A 13163-nucleotide genomic window follows, 5' to 3' on the forward strand; every position below is an offset into this window, starting at 1 on the left:
TATATGTAACACGATGTAACTTTATTATAAATTAATATTATCAGTATAAGTTTTGTGCCATTTAAAAGGGCAAAATAAACCAGTAATAATAATTAAAAAAATTCTTTTTCATCGAACGAAAATAATGAAATTGCGAGACGAAAATCGTGTTTACTACCTAATTGGCGCTTTAAAATAACGTTCCCATATTCCGAACGTGTAAACATACCCGTATTTAATAAATCTAGCAAAAATCAACTAATGGTCAGATTTTCGTGAAATTTTCGATAATTATCCATTTTAGAATGAAATTACATATAAAATGCAGTTTTCGTAAAATATACGAGAGGAAATATATATTTTTAGTGCGTGCCCCCCCCTTATTTTTTCAAAATTTGAACAAAATATTTAAATCTATGGAAATTTCTATTTATGAAACAAAAGTTCAAATAAGTAAAAAAATATTTTTTAAAAATTTAAATACACATATTGAACAAAAATTTACCTTCAAGTTGCAATTAAAAAAAATTGATATAAACTTAATGTTTTTTTTTTTTTTTTTTTAAATAGCATTTTTTTTTTTTTTTTTTTTTTTTTTTTCGAATTAATATATCAGTTGAATTGCCAAGAAAAAGAAACTTCGTAAACATTAATTAATTTTTAAAAGATAAACACTATTCAAATTCCATTATTTCAAAATGTTCTGTTACAACATAGATTTTTAATTGTTTAAATATTTTTTTTAATATTAAGTTTTAATATAAATGACTCTTGTCAGCTTTTATCGCCAGATGAAAACCAATTTGAAAATATTATTGGACAATATTAAGCATTTTGTAGTCCCCCCCCCCCATATTTTGTTTCTCTTTTTACCGAACAAAATATGGAAGCCCATAAGAACATTCAGTAAAACCGTATTTCATATTTAATATACAAATGTTTATAATATTATTAATCATTAAACTGTAAATCTTAAAACCTAACAAAATTATAACAAAGATTAATTATTAATTGCAGTTTGAAGAAGATAAACAAAGGTTTTAAAAAATCATTAAGTCGCTTCTGCTTTTCCATAGTTCTGTATAGTACGCACAAATCTGACGTCACGGAAACATGCAGTCCAATCTTCACAATCGTTTGGCAGTCCCTAACGAACATAAAAAAATTGCGGGGTCAGGATACGCTTTCATATGTCCGCCCAAACAACTATCCTTATAGACACTTGATATATAAGAATTTTTCATAACTTTATTTTATGAATGTAAAGTGCGTGTAGCTTTAAATATTTTAGATACACATGTAAATATGTATAAAACTGTTTTCTTCATTCGGTCATTTCTGAAAATGTTTGTAAATACTTATAACTGTTAAGTGAAAAATACAGAATATTTAAATAAAAACGGACTCCGTGTTGAAAATGGATAACGCTATTTTAGGATTTTTGAGCTATGTCTGGACCACTGCATGAGTACCGAAATTGCATAAAATGCATTTTCCGCAGATGAATTTTTTTTTTTTTTTTTGTGCGTGCCCCCCCCCCCCCCCTATTTATTTTTCGAAATTTGAAAATATATTTAAATCTATCAAAATTTCTAATGAAACAGTTCAAATAAGTAAAAAAATTATTTTTTAAAAATTTAAATACACGTATTGCACAAAAACTTGTAGTAGTTGCAATTAAAACATTGATATAATTTTTTTTTTTTTTTATATAGCGTTTTTTTTTTTTTTTTTTTTTTTTTTTTTTTTTTTTTATTAATATATACCATTATCAGTTGAATTGCCAAGAAAAAGAAACTTTGGAAAAATTAATTATTAAAAGATTAAAACAATTAAAATTCCAGTATTTCAAAATGGTCCGTTACATTTTTAATTTAATTTTTTTTTATAAAAATGGCTCTTGCCAATTTTATTGCCAGATTAAAACCAATTAAAAATATTCACAAAAATTAAACATTTTTTGGACCCTCTACAATATCTAATTTCTTTTTATTAAACAAAAGTATGGAAGCCGGTAAGTAACCAAATGAACACTCGTACATATTTAGCAAAACTGTATTTCATATTTAATATACAAATGTTTAAAATATTATTAATCATTAAACTGTAAATGTTAAAACCTAACAAAATTATAACAAAGATTAATTATTAATTGCAGTTTGGAGAAGATAAAGGTTTTAAAATATCTTTAATTCGCTTCTGTTTTTTCATAGTTCGTATAGTTAACAAAAATCTGACGTCACGGGATCATGCGTTCCTTTTTTTCAGTTTTTCACGTTCATTTGCGAGTGCCTAGTGGCCAGGCAGGCTCGAGCCTGTAATGCAAAGGAGGAAAATGTGCAAAAAAAAAAAAAAAAAAAAAAAAAAGCTAACTGCTTAGTGCTTAGCTCCTGCTGACGTCGTCAGTGTTCGAACATTGCAAGGCATATAACTTTTCAAAAATTTGATGCCATCAGCCAGAAGCAAAATTTTGTAAGAAAAAAAAAAGCATGGGTATTAAGCAACCAAAGTCACTATCAAAAATAATTAAATAGCCGTGCGAATTTAGAACAAAAATTAGCCGCAGTAGCCAAGTTCGAACCTGTAATGCTAAGGGGGAAAAAAGGTGAAAAAAGGAAACCATTTAGTGGTCTTGCTCATGTGATTTGTGACGTCATGGGCATTCGAAATAACGTTTTCTGCATACGTCAATGTTGCCAGTCGTGAATGACTGCAAAAAATGTCCACAAATAAGTGACCCCCCCCCCTCCTTTAGGTGTATCAGAATTTTTGTTGGAATTTTTGACACCCCAACAAAGTGCGAATAAAATATTAAACTCGTGATTTCTCTTAAATGTGGTTTGTTTATTTTCTTCATGGATTATATTTCCAAAATAAATTATTAAATTTGTATAGAAATATAATTTTTTTATTTTAAAGACAATAATGAAATTAATTTTTTTTTTTTTTTTTTTTTTTTTTTTTTTACATTACATTTTCACCTCAAAAACAGGCACATTGCCACATTGATGTAGAGGGCTACTATTAGGGACATAGGTGGCGATTTGGGCAGCAAGATGTTGGTTCACGTTACACTTGAACTTCTGCATGTCAGTACAGTTGAGGGAGCAGGAACCTGGCAGGGAGTTCCAAAGTCTAGCGGTTCTGGAAGAAACTACTAGAGTAGAAGGCTCTCTTACATCTAGGGATCTCTACTGTGAAGGGATGGGATTTTACTGCTTGTCGGGTTTGTCGAGGGTATTTACGTACAAGTGCTTGCAGCTCGTCGGAACATACACCATTAAAGTACTTGTAGAACAGAGAGGGATGCTATATTTCGTCGATGGGACAGAGGCTGAAGCTTGGATGATGGTTCAGGACATGACATTGACTGGTGCCACACCAACTAGTTGTGAAGGATCAGGGAGGATAGAAAGTCCAAGGTGGGAGAGTACTAACCAGACTTCCACTGGAAGTGTGCAGTTTCAATCTTGGGGAGGCAGTTTGTCACCCAAATTGCAGGAAACACCAGTGGCCGATGCCAACGAGGAATCAATGGCTAACGGCTGTTGCATGGGGAAGAAGGAGAACATTGGAAATCTGGGTTGTCACTCGGTCTCCAGCGAATGCCCCAGGTTACTGCCAGTAAGCTATCACTGATGATGGCCTGTGAGACAACTCCTAGTGAGTGAAATAATAATGTTCCCTCCCAAATTCACCACCACCCTGATTTGATATCGTAGATATTTACTATATTTTCTTAGTTTTTAACCAATGTTCACGTTATAGTATGATTGTCTTTAGTAGTTATGTGAACTTCATTTCCGTATTCATGTATTTTGCACTGATATGAAAATGAAGTCTCCTAACCTTTTTGATGAAAAACATGGGGAAAAAATGAACATAGAAGAACAGAAAACCAAAACTTTAAATATAATTTCTGTATTAAAAGGAATAGTTTAAATATTTCAACATCTAATCTTGTGGGGAAAATCCAACTCCCCAATAAGGGGCACTTTGGATAGGAAAAAAAATAATTGGACTAGTCATGAAAGCTCTCCTCCACCGGCCGAGAACAGATACTACACTGTGATCTTGTCCCGAAGGCCAAAAATTGTTTGTTTTATGCTTGTTTGTTTTATGCTTGTTTGTTTCCTAAACTCATAATTCAGTTTTATCAGTATTAGATTGTATATTGCTTTAAAATGATGTAATTTTACATAGATAATCTTCTCTCTCTCTTCTATATATATAAAATGAACTAATTTTTTCCCCCTCCGATTTTGACCTTAATAGGATTAAAAATCAAGACATTACATGCAAATGTCATATGCACAAACTCCAGCACAGTATCTGAGTTGTGTTATAGGCCTATTACATCTCCACTGCCTAGATAATCATAGATCCCTATATTTTTTCTGGTGAGAGTTCACGGCCAAAATCGGTTAGAATCAATGGAAGTTGTGAAACCTTTTCTCTCTAATAAATTCCTCGTACTCCCACTTAACACTGCTGCGGATCCATTCATAAGGAACAGTACGAAGAAACACGGGTTTAGGTTTGTAATTGCTTAAAAAACATGGAATGGCACTTTAGCGTGGCTGTTCGTTCTGTTTTCTACTGGGTGAAACACAGCATTTGATTTAATCAAATTGAAGGGTTGTTTATGCCTTTTTTTTTTTTCTTTTTTTTTTCGCTTTTCACTTTGCACTGTCTTTTTTGGTTTACGTTTTTCAGAACATGTACATCGTCGTTTTCCCTGATTTATGCTTCCTGTTTTTCAGATTTCTTTTTAAAATAAGTTTTACATTTGCCCCCCCCCCCCAATTTTTTACAGAAGCTTACCATCGTTTTTATTTTTATTTTGATATATTTAAACAGGGTTATTTCTTTGATTATTCTTCATTTTACCCCACTCTCCCCCTTTTACACACACACCAACAAACAACCGGGCAACGCCGGGTACCCCGCTAGTATTTTAAAGTCCAGTTTCATTATTAATCGAATTAGGTTTTTTTTTTTTTTTTTTTTTTTTTAATGCTCTTTTTAAAAATGCTGTCATATAGTATTGACAGAAACAGTTCGACAAATCTTACGTACATTGCAGACATTTTCAGTTAACAGGCCTTCTATATCTTGGTGGCCGTGGTTAAGATCACTGTAACGCTGAATATTTTGCAAACTTTTTTTTTTTTTTTTTTTTTTTTTTTTAGTACATTTAAAAAAAACAAAAAACAACTCCAATGTACCCCTCCACCACCACCACCACCACCATGTTAGTATCTAAAACGGCATGGTTTGCATAAGTGCCCTAATTTATTTAGAATTTGGGTCGCTTTTCAAAGTTAGGAGTGTGTATGTGATGGGGGTTACTATACACTTTCCACAAAAAAAATGTGGGTCTCGTCAGCTGCCCTGGGCAATATAATCCCCCCCTCCCCATCTCCTGTATGGGTGACCTTTTTAATTGATGTAGTTTGTTTTCCTATTTAACTTTCATTTGTTTTAAAACTTCTGCTATATTTAGACTTCGAGCATTTTTATTAAATCCAAATTATACAGTTACTCGTATTTGAAGTTTATTTTTTATATAATAGGTTTTATTTAAAATAAATAATAGGTTTTATTTAAAATAAATAATAGGTTTTATTTAAAATAAATAATAGGTTTTATTTAAAATAAATAATAGGTTTTATTTAAAATAAATAATAGGTTTTATTTAAAATAAATAATGGGTTTTATTTAAAATAAATAATGGGTTTTATTTAAAATAAATAATGGGTTTTATTTAAAATAAATAATGGGTTTTATTTAAAATAAATAATGGGTTTTATTTAAAATAAATAATGGGTTTTATTTAAAATAAATAATGGGTTTTATTTAAAATAATGGGTTTTATTTAAAATAAATAATGGGTTTTATTTAAAATAAATAATGGGTTTTATTTAAAATAAATAATGGGTTGTATTTAAAATAAATAATGGGTTTTATTTAAAATAAATAATGGGTTGTATTTAAAATAAATAATAGGTTGTATTTAAAATAAATAAAAGTATCTGGTGTTTATTTAGAATTACATGTAACAAAAACAAGGCCGATGGCCATTGGTCCTAGATATGACCTTAAACTATATCCAGTGGTGAGGCCCCAGCTTGCAGGCTTTGGGGAGTGTGGAGCCACCCTTTAATTGCCATTGCTCTCAGGTCCACTCTGACCCGGAGTGATAGTACCTGTTAAGGCCCAGCTATGGGTTAAATAGAAACCGACTTGAAAAAAAATCTATTCTATTAAATTTTTCTTCCGAATCTTTGGATTCAGCATTAAATAACCTGAAAAGGGTTGATATGCCGTAAAACGAAAACAACCAACCAACCAACCAGCCGATAGCCATTAGTTGCGTGCTCTCGTGTAATGAATGAATGTGAATGTAGGATTGACATGAAATTCTTGAACTAAAATGACCAAAAAAATGGGCTGAAATGACTTAAATAAAAAGTAAATGTCTTAGAATGATTTTAATGAACTCAAGGATGAATTGAATGACCTTAAGAATGATTTGAATGCTTAAAAAATAACTGGAATCTTTCAAAAACAACTTGAGTGATCTGGAGAATGACTTGAATGGTTTTTGAGACTAACTGGTTGTAAAGTGGGTGATCATTTTACATGAAATTAATACAGAAAAGTGATCCCTCACTTTATATCACAAAGTTACAAACATAAATACAGCATGTAGTAAGAACAGATACTACACTTTGATCTTTATATTTAATTTATTTCGTTTAAAGAAAAAATTACAATAAAAAAAAATTACAATATAAAATTAAAAAATTAAAAAAAAATAAAATCTCCGAAAGACAAAACAAATTTAGGTCTGGGGATCTGGGGAGGGGAGTGTTGCAGGGTCTTTGTAACTAAAGTAAAAATGGAGTCTTTGGCGACTTTACTCTTGACTGGCAACATTTACCACAATACCTCATTCACTCCGTGGAATCTAAGGCTAACTAATGAAAACCCCAGCGTTTTTGCAAAAACGATATATATACAATTTCTGTGTGTGTGTGTGCGCGCGCATTTTTTTTTTTTTTTTTTTGATTAGTGTGTGTGTGTGTGTGTGTGTGTGTGTGTGTGTGTGTGTGTGAAAAAAGTTTAATTCATTGGAAAAAATAAAAAGTTTACACTTTGATCTTTGCCGAAAGGCCAAGAAAAGCTTAAAAAGCTAAGAACAGCTATTAACAGACCTTTGATCTTAACCAAAAATGCCAAGCATAAAAATGTTAGGGACAGACCGACCTACCGACGAGAGTGACTTATAGAGTTGCTTGCATGCAACTAACAATGCAGTGAAATTTGAGGTACATCCTCGTCACGGAATGAAGCGTCATATTCCAAAAATTTATTTATTTATTTTTTTTTCCATATAGTTTTACGATTTTTAGCGATTAAAGTTTTAATTATTGATAGCAAACAGAACTTTGGTAGTCAAATTGCGTTATCGTGCAACAAGTAGCTACATTATAAAGATTATTCGGTTCACATGTACGATCGGTATCCTTCTTCATATTTTGGTCTTTTTTCAATTTTTTCAGCAGATTATCGAATGGACACTAATCTATCAGATTATATTAAAAAAAAGTCCATATTTAAATATTTGCAAGAGATATTCAGTTTTTTTTTTTTTTTACTGCAACATTTTAGTAAATCGATCATCCATTTTAGAAACACTTGAGGTTTTAGGCCAGATTTTGCAAATTTATTTTTTATTTTTTATAAGTTTGGCCCCTTTTTTTTTTTTTTGAAATTTGGCTTGAAATTGGTTCTTTTCCTATTTTATATACATATGTATAGTTATTTTCCCAAGTTTTGTCACTCTACATTTACAATTTTAAAATTAACAGGAAAATTTTGATATTAACGTGTGCGCACAGTTTATAATACAAGAAATCAATCCCCCATATTGAAACCACTCGCCGAGAACATGCATACTTGATAAAACCTGCAGAGTTGATTTTAAAGTCACAAAAAAAAAAAAACAATTTTAAAAATGAGAATTACAATGGTGCCGTAAATATACAGAAAACAGGCTTTATAAAACACTAGCATGATTACCTGCGTTGGCCGGGCAATAGAAAAAAGAAAATGGACTACACTGTATGCAATAATTTATGTTTTGATAAAAAAAAAATATTAAAAGAATCCACTGATGTCAGCCCATTGCTACAAATTCAGAATAGGGGCATATCACCAATCAGTTTTAAATAATTGTGATTTACGTAAACCCTTGGCTAAATCAACTGCTGATTTTATTTAAAAAAAAAAAAAAATCTAATTTGTTTTGAGCAAAGTAAATACAAAATATAAAACCAAAAATATTTTAACCCTGTTTAAATGCAAAAGCTTATGAAATAAACGTTTTCAAAAATATTAAAAAATAAAAAAAACAAATCATCTGCTGTAAGGTTGGCGCGAACAGAAAAACATTTCTCAATGTCCTAATCCATTGGGCCACAGCGACAGTAATATCATGACGTTGCAAATTTATGTAGTTAATGTATTTGAGAGGTGAGGCTGTTCGTGCATGCACAGATACTAAATCGTTTAGAAAAATCTGATTTTACATAAATCCCCATCACATTCTGCGGTCCATAAGGTAGGGAGAAAAAAAAAATTTGTTCTAAATTCACGTGTCAGTCCTTGTTCTTTAAGACTGATAGAATTAATTATTCTCATCCAATTTCGGTAGAAACTGGAACCTAAAGGGGATATCGATCATACCAGTTATCATAGGTGCCACAGGACTTATGAAGAAGAACCTGAAGTCCTACCTAACTAATATTCCTGGTGAACCAAGTGCAAAAGAGATTCAGACAATTGCACTTAAGGGAACAGCGAGGATACTAAAAAGAGCTCTCGGTTGGTTTCAATAAAAAAGCGGGGCAATGTTGGCAGCTGGTTTGGCTGCCCCATACCCGGCATTACAATCTTCAAAGGAAGAAAAATAAAAAAATAAAAAAAAATATATACATATATTCACACAGACATTTGCCCTTTATTTAATAGATTAAACCTGGTCTCATCCCGGCTGTACTATTAAAAAAAATTGTTCACTGAGATTGCTCTAGTCCTCTCCAAGCTTTACAACAAATTTGACTGCTGAAAAACTGCTTCTGTGGTACCAGTTTACAAGAATTCTGGTGAAAGAAATGACCCATTAAATTATCACCCCATTAACCTCCTGCTTTTCACCAAAATATTTGAGTTCATAATTAATCAAGCTCTGGTCTATCACCTCACCTGCTAACTTTTGACTAACCAACAATATGGATTTAGGCAAGCCCGTTCTGCAGGAGATATCCTAACTGTAATCTCTGAATGTATATACAGTGGATAAAACAGGGGAAGATAGAGCAGTAGCCCTAAATATATCAAAGGCTTTTAACAGGCTATGACATGATGGTATTCTGAGGAAAACCAGATCATATGGTATCACTGGACGACTACTTAACATAATTAAATCCTTCTTTAATAAAAAGAATCCAGGTTGTTTTCGATTGTCGTACAGCTAAACAATGATATAAATGTAGGTGTACCTCAGAGGTCTATCCTTGGACCTTTTATTATTCCTAATATTCATAAATGACCTCTCTGATAAAATAGTTTCTGAGATGGATATATTTGCTGATGGCGCCATGCTCTATAACAGGCACGAGGAGAAAGCAAATGAACACATATCTAAGGAAATGGCAGAAATACTAGAGGAAGACCTCCGATTTGTAGTGGAATGGGGACAAAAATGGATGATCACATTCAATGCTGCCAAGACTAAGCTTGTGTCCTTCAATAATTACAAAAACCTTCTCAACCATCAGTAGCCATAGCTAAAGGTACATGACTAGCCAGTTGTTGCGAACTATGGGAGCAGCGAATTGAAAACTTGTCCTCGTTTTTTTTTCTTTTTTTTACAAATTAATAAAACATTAAAATATGTTAATGTTTTACATGAAATTAACTAAACTGCATTTTTTTTTTTTTTTTTTTTTTTAACTAAATGAATTTATATTTCTACCCATGAGATTACAAAATATTAAATTTTAATTTATCGGAAACTTATTTACAATTCAAAATTTTTGTATGGAATTATGAACTAAAAGTAACTTGAATATTTTATGATTGTAAAACCAGCAGTGCAAAAATTTAATTGACATTGAATTATCAGGTTTCGGTTACTTGATTTAGAAATTATATTTTTCTAACAATGAATAAACAAGTAATGTAGGTTTCATCAGTAAATTTACAAATCTATATATATATAAAAATGTAAATGTTGGTTCGTTCGGAGTTAATTGTCTAAAAAACCACCGGACGGATGGCTCCACGTTTTGGTATAATATGTTTACTATATCCATGTGAGTTTTTATATATTCCTTTTTAATTATAACATTATACTTAATTTTTCTATGATAAATAGGTGGATTTCTTTTTACCGAGAGGCAATTTTTTTTTTTATTTAGGGACAATTATTTATTACCGCTTCCTGTCATGTGACCAGTGTTACAATTTAGCGGTTTTCCTGCTAGATCTGGAGATTTCGTTTACAATCTAGCGGGAAATTCTAGAAAATCTGGAGGTATTTGGCACCCAGAGACACCCGCATTAGATTGCTTGAAAATACTTTAAAACATAAAATAAACTCATTCATGTAAGTAAAAAAAAGTAGCATTTATTGCCTTTGGTAACAATTATTTATTGATTATTTGTTTTGTTTTTCACCTTTTTTTTTCGACTAACCATTCTTAAATCACACTATAAAATCGATTTTTCCAAGTACATTTTAGGTGGGGGGGGGCATTCCAATCTCCCCGAAGGGGTTTGTATTACTGTACACAGGTTTGTATTACTGTACACATAGATTCGAAAAAGTTGTCAAAAAACAAATATATGACAAATAAATGTTATCAAAGGCAAGATAAGTTACTTTTCTGCCAAACTGGCTAGCGATTTTCTGAACATTTCTTTCTCCTGATCTCGCGGGTTTTTTTTTAAATCTCAGTTGACAACATTGCATCACTAAAAAAACACCACGGGCTTAATGTAAACAGAATGTGTTTACAATATGGTAAATTTTCAATGGGTTTATTGATAATGTAACCATGTGATTCAACTTTAATTTAAATTAACCACACGTGGTCGAAAAATGAATGGCGACGCTCAAAGTGTATACACATTTTGATTCCTCCCTTTACTTAAAAATTCACCAAAAATCAGGAAATTAATGAATTTTAATGAAAATTGCAGTATTTTTCAAATAATGATCGCAGAATATAATGAACTAATTATTTTTACTTAACTCTTGGTGAAAATGTTTTATTTTGTTTAAACAAAAAATACCTTTACTAAAGTTATGGTTTTCAGTAGTAAATAAAAAAAACGCAAGAATTTATTTTTGCTTTTTTTAAAGCATCGTAATTTGTAACAATAAAAAATAATTTTTACAGTAACATTACGAAAAAAGCCCCTAAAGTCCGTATAAAGAATGTATTCGATATAACTCTAAGAAAAATGAATTATCGGATACTATTCAGAAAATTAAAGATTCAATTAGATTCCTATTTCAGTCACCTAAATTATTTAAGGTGAAATGAGTTTAGGAATTTATAGCCAAACCTAAATATATTTTTTTTTTTTGGTAAATATCCAGATACGCTACTGCAGAACACCGACAACTCTAATTTGTTGGGGGGGGGGGGGGGGTGATGTTGGGGCGCGCCAACATCACATCCGCATGTTTATTCAGCTCGAAAACCATACAGTGTTTACCGATGTATTAGAACATTCAAGATGGCGTCTTATTCTCTCTTTAACACGGTAAGTGTGGGAAAAGATGTTATAAATAAAAAACCGGATAAAATACTGTTAAAAATTCGCTCAATATATGTTACCGTGACATAGGTTGACATATATTCGGCGGGTTTTTAATAGTATTTTGTATAGTTTTTTATTTATAACACCTTTTATCCATACTTACGGTGTTAAAGAGGGTGTGAGACGCCATCTTGAATTTTCGAATACATCGGTAAACACCGTTTTTCGAGCTGAATAAATATGTTACATTGAATAAAAACACAAAAAATATATCCAGTTTGGCAGAAAAGTAACTTATCTTGCCTTTGATAACATTTATTTGTTATATATTTATTTTTTGACAACTTTTTCGAATCTGTGTACAGTAATACAAACACCCATTTTGTGTTTTATATACATAAAGTACAATTGTTGAATGTTACTGTTTTGATTATATTCGTTTGGGGGAGGGGCACAATTAAAAAATTAAAGAAAGATTAAAATGAAGCGAAATTTGTTTCCGTTCCATTTTTACAACTGTAAAACAGTGCATACTCAGCAAGTTTTATCGTAATTTATAAGCATATTGAAACACTAAATCAACAGTTTATTTATTTTTTTGCATAATTAATGATGGAAGTATTTTTCTGTTTATTTTCTTAACATCTGTTAAAAAAAAAAAATAATTTGTACATTTTCTTGAAAAAAAGAATCAAACTTTTCTCTACTTTCACGTGTTCCATTTTAACAAACTGAGCCACAGCAACGCGTGGCCGAGTACAGCTAGTTATTAATAAATTCTAAGTTGGAATTAAAGAACTAGGTGTGTATCCCAAGAAAGTGAAAATATAAAAAGAACACTGATTTTTCATAACATGTTAAAGAAAATAATTTGCAACCAGTAGTAGACAAATGATTTTTTAACTAAATAATTAAATTAACTTTATGGGAAACTTAAGAGGAGTCAATTCTACCAATTAATGTCCTAAAAAAAAAATCTTCATTGCTAATTAAAAGAAACGTCTTTATTTAAAGTCTGCACCTACATCATACTTAATGTACACTATAAGATTTTTATTAGTGAGATATGAACAAACTTGCTCATTGATGAAAAATGACATTGATTTAAATAAAACTTTATTTTATTTTTTATTTTTCTTTCCTTTTCTTTTCCTCTTTTTTCTTTTCCTCTTTTTTCTTTTTTTGCTTTTCTTTTTTTGCTTTTCTTTTTTTGCTTTTCTTTTTTTGCTTTTCTTTTTTTGCTTTTCTTTTTTTGCTTTTCTTTTTTTGCTTTTCTTTTTTTGCTTTTCTTTTTTTGCTTTTCTTTTTTTGCTTTTCTTTTTTTGCTTTTTTCCTTTCCTTTC

At 30.8% G+C, this 13163-nt stretch overlaps 1 protein-coding gene across 2 annotated transcripts in view; it reads left to right on the forward strand.

Annotated features, from left to right (window-relative positions):
* The window catches only part of LOC145300888 (piwi-like protein 1), a 105001-nt gene that overhangs the window by 37686 nt on the left and 54152 nt on the right, over positions 1 to 13163 (forward strand). The window lies entirely within an intron of this gene.

This window comes from Euprymna scolopes, chromosome 2 (assembly GCF_053919585.1).
Source record: "Euprymna scolopes isolate OS-2025 chromosome 2, ASM5391958v1, whole genome shotgun sequence".
Lineage (NCBI taxonomy): Eukaryota > Metazoa > Mollusca > Cephalopoda > Sepiida > Sepiolidae > Euprymna > Euprymna scolopes.